We start from the raw sequence: 4,891 nt of genomic DNA, 5'->3' as shown, positions 1-4,891 counted from the left end.
TAATATAAATTTTCTGTAAGGCCATATTATCCAAGATATTAAAGTTTTCATACAGCGTTAACCCGTTTTATTTATTCTTACAATAACCTACATTTATAGTTTCTGTATACTGTAATTCGAGAAATAATTTATGTTCTTAACTTTTGCAACAAAGATAAACGATAAGATATTCCTTTAATGAATCGAATAAAGCAGTGTAGTCAACCTGGTCCGTACCGCCCACTAGTTGGCGATTTGAGCTTTCGTGATAATCGGTAGGGGTTTTGTGTGATGCCGAAGCTACTTTCCGTTATCACCGCGCATCTACGGAGCAGGTTATACTGTAACAGTGACCATCACTCGAGTTGAGCTCGTTTCGAGGTGGGTCGGCGTTGCGAGATTTAGCTACTTTTTCAGTTTGACGTAAAAAAAAAAAGAAAATACTTAACGTACAGGCGAAAAAAATTTCTGTGTATTATAAACATATGTGAAATATAAATAAAAAGATAAATTCAACTACATATTTTTACTAAACCGCCATTCAAAAATTACGAGTACTTTGCAGTTGAACTAAATTAACTTGCAACGGAACCGGTGGGAAGTTAGAAAATTTTACTACCAACAAAGATACAAAAGTGAGCGGTAGGTATAAAAAGGTTGACTATCCCTGGAATAAAGTATGTTTTAAAATTAACTATAATATCAGAGAGGGCAGTGTAAAATTAAAACATAATACCAAAAACAAAAAGTTGCAACTGCACAAGACTAAACTTTTCATACATTTTCTCATTTGCAAAAATACAGTATTTGGGAACTCTCTCATTCCTTCCAATCAGATCCTCATTAAGTATAAGTTCAGTTTTTGTTTCTAAAACTATTGTAAAAGGTGTCAAGCACAGTGATCAATTATAATATAATTGAAGCTATAAGAATGAATCTTTAAATTTAAAAAATGTTGTTATAAAAATAAAAAAATAAATTGATTCTTAAAAAGTGAAACATGCTTTCACAAGTATTCTGATAGGAAGTTTTAAGTTTCAATCTTGTGATCCATTTCATTATCTATTTTTTCATTTCATATTTTGTTGTTGTTATTTTTTCTTTCAACTACTCAAAGGATAGAACAGCTACTTCACTAAAAATCTGACATCCTATTACCAATTTTTAAAATAAAAACAAAAAAAAAACAATTATGCATGCTATTCAAATTTGATATTTTCTTTAAATGAAACTTGTAAATATCAATTATGATTAAATGAAAATCAAAATATGAAAATAAAAAAATATAAAGTATAAACAAACACAGCTGTATCAAGTTATTTGAAACAGTAAGTTAAATACTCATATAAAACAGGTTTTAATACATACATGTATTACTATTTACATTTTACTCAAAACGTTAATATACCTAATCAAACTATAACCAATTTAACAGTTTTTTTTATTTTCACTAGCATTTTCAACGAACTTATATTCATCATCTTCAGACGAAGAGGATTTAAAATATAATAGAACACAATATTCTAACGTAAATTAAATCATACTATCTTAATTTTTATTTTACCACATTTTTATTCTTGTTTGTTTATTTATAAATAGATGTTTTAAATATAGTATGCTTATGTATTTCAAAAGTCTGAATCACTTTCATTATCAGGGTAGGTGTAATCAGGTTGCTAAACAAAGTCAATTTATCCACAAAATGTGTACAAATTTTCCCCAAATTACAGAATTTTACCTAAATTTACCACAATAATATCAATATTATTAAAACTGAATCTATGATAGCAATATTACAGATTCAATTTTAATCATTTCATTACTCGTAACTTCTTATTGAAATGTTTTAAAGAATTATTTATTGAATTTTCACTTAATGATTTATTTTCTTTTGTAATTTGAAAATAATATATACTTCATTTTCTATCCAAACATGAACTAAGAATTGAGTCAAAGGGCTAGCAAATCAATAATATTGTTTGGGGCCCCGAAACATTATTGACAAATATAAAGTAAAAAGAATTTTTTTTAAATTGCACATGTTTGTGCTAGCAACCTTGGACATTGTCATTTTAACCACACTATCTCTCGAAAACAAAATCATGGACCTCTGATTTTTGTTTTTAATTTCCAGGTTTAGTACGAGTATTATGTAAAATGACAAAGTTTAATTTACCAATCAAATTTTGAGAACAACTAAATTCTGTAAGCCACATAGAAGATGCTTCGCTGATGCTTCATCTCAAATATTGTATAAATTTATGATAATAATAAACCAAATAATACATTTATTTAAATATGTTTATATCATTTAAATATACTGCAAGAATATAAAAATTCTTAAATTTTAACTGCTTTATTATATTCACAGAGTCTTTGACTTATAAATACAGATGCTTCCAATTATTTTTAGTTTATAATAATAATATATTTTGAATTACACTATATATTCATTTAATTATTATAGAGAAGTATATAAAACTTTAAAAAGTTAAATGTTACTTAACATGTAACATATTCACGTTAAGTAACATTTAAGTTGAAAAATTATTTTATTTATATTATTGTACAGTAACATGCCTTAGAACATTCAGTAAATGCTTTTCATTACCATAAACCTTTTAAGAGACCTAGGAACAAAAACCTTTTATAGAAAAGTTGTGCATATTCACATTAAATAACTAATGAAAGAATTCTAATTGATTTATTTTAATAAGAGCATTATTATTTATAAATTAATTCTTAATTTTAAAAAATTCAATAATTGCTAATACTGTAAATAAAAATTTAACAAAACAATTTTTAATATTTTCAAAATATTAATCATATCTGAACATTTTAACACTCTCTTAGTTAAAAATTTTTGTATTATAAGACAGACAGACACATTTATTTTGTAAAAAAAGCAAATTTACATAATAAATTAATTTCAATATTTCTTAATTCTGTTAAATACCCAGTTAATTTGATAGCATTTGTTATTTCTTTTTATCTCTATATCAGGATGTGTTATAAAATCATATAGTCTAATAGTGCACACATGAATCTTAATAGAGTTGTAGATGTTTTAAGAAACTCAACTGTTGGTTTGTTGTTCATTTTATTAACTCTGGTTTGATGTTGTGTAGTTTATTGTTGGGTTGTCCCAGTCCTCTTGTCATTTGTTGTATATGTACTGTACAGTACTTGCAGATACAGCTGTATAGGTCTATAGCAGCAGTTCTTAACCTTTTTATACTCGCAGCCCACCAAATATTTCATATTTTTTTTGTGACCCCCATTTTTTTAATAATAATTTATATTTGTTAAATTATTTATAATAAATTGATTTTTTATTATTGCTTTATTTTCTTATATAATAAATGTAAAACATAATTTTATTATTTCATTATCTATTTAAATAACATTCAAACTCCACAATTAAACATAAAAACTCATTAATTTTTAACAAAAAATAAAATAAGAAACATTTAAAAATTCATAGAAAAAACAAAAAATATTCGAAAATATCAATACGTACTTGCGAAAGGCAGCAAATTTTGCATTGCTGCTGAAAACGGGGAAGGATTTTCTGCAAGAATTTGTATGCAAAATTCCAAGCATTAATAGTTTTAATAGTTTCTTAGAATTACTTTGAAATAAAAGAAGTAAATAGTGCGGTATAAGTAGCATATTTCTTCTGTACTAACAAAGTTGTATGTAGGAAAAAATAAGAAATAAATAAAAAAATTAAATACGATAACTTTATCTTTCTTATTTCACTTTTCAATACGATATTCGGTTATACATCAATTTTCTTTTTATTATATTCTGAAGGAAATTTTGCATAATTTAGTGGCCCCCGGAAAACTTCTTACGGACCCCCAGGGGGCCGCGGCCCCTATTAAGAAACACTGAGATAGATGACCGGCACGACTCTATTCTTAAAGAAAAAGTATGATGTACAGGGGCAAGCCACTACTAATTTGAGGTGGAGAGCATTTATTTTAAATTAAATGAATAAAAAATATGATTAACCATTACAGCCCGGCATTGTGACGATGTCACAACACATAATTGTTCGTTTAACATGAGATGTTTTGAGATTTCAGTTTAATTTGATAGTAACGTAAACGCAACACACGGGCGATTTACCCAAAAGTGATTCCTCCTGGAAAGATTTTTAATGAAAAATTGGCACCTATTTAGGTGTTAGAATTTGAAGGTAACCCGGAAAACTGTACATGGCCAGCGCGAACCAACGATCACTGTTTAGTAGTGTTATCCAATGATGTGAATTTTAAAATTTCAGCTTACAGCAAAATTGTTCTGTGATCATTTGACTATCTTTAATCAGATGGTTAGGTTATTCTTTGAGTATTTTAGCGAGAGTAACAGCATTCCTCAAAAACATGATTTCCCATAGAGAGCAGGAGAATACACATCGAAAAATGCTGATTCAAGGAGACCCGTGATAAGATCAAAATTTGTCAAGAAGCCCATAATTCTCACATGTGACTGTCCAGAAATATTGTAAAAGTATTCAGAGTATAGTATAGGATTGAAATCGAGAACTACATTAAATAATCCAAATAACTTTTCCAAAACTGGCTTTGACATTTTTAAGTATCTTAATATAAAAATTTCTTATGAAATTATATAAAATAACAACATAATAAACATTTTTAAACGTACCTGATAAGATTTCCACTTTAAAATAAACAATATTTTCTCAATCTCTCATAGACAAACACAGCAGAGCACATCAACAAAATCATTTAGTCGAAACCCATGACTCAACAAGACCCCAAAATTTAGTTTTTTATGTAAAATATAAGATAAGAAAACGATATAAGTGATGAAAAATCTATTTTTTATTTTGTTAATTTTGTGCATATATTTTTACGGCTGTCTTTGGAAGATGGACGAAGTT

This window comes from Centruroides sculpturatus, unplaced genomic scaffold (genome assembly GCF_000671375.1).
Source record: "Centruroides sculpturatus isolate CEXI.00-Female unplaced genomic scaffold, Cexi_2.0 scaffold529, whole genome shotgun sequence".
Classification (NCBI taxonomy): Eukaryota; Metazoa; Arthropoda; class Arachnida; order Scorpiones; family Buthidae; genus Centruroides; species Centruroides sculpturatus.
The sequence above is the reverse complement of the archived record's forward strand: the minus strand, read 5'-3'. Positions refer to the sequence as shown.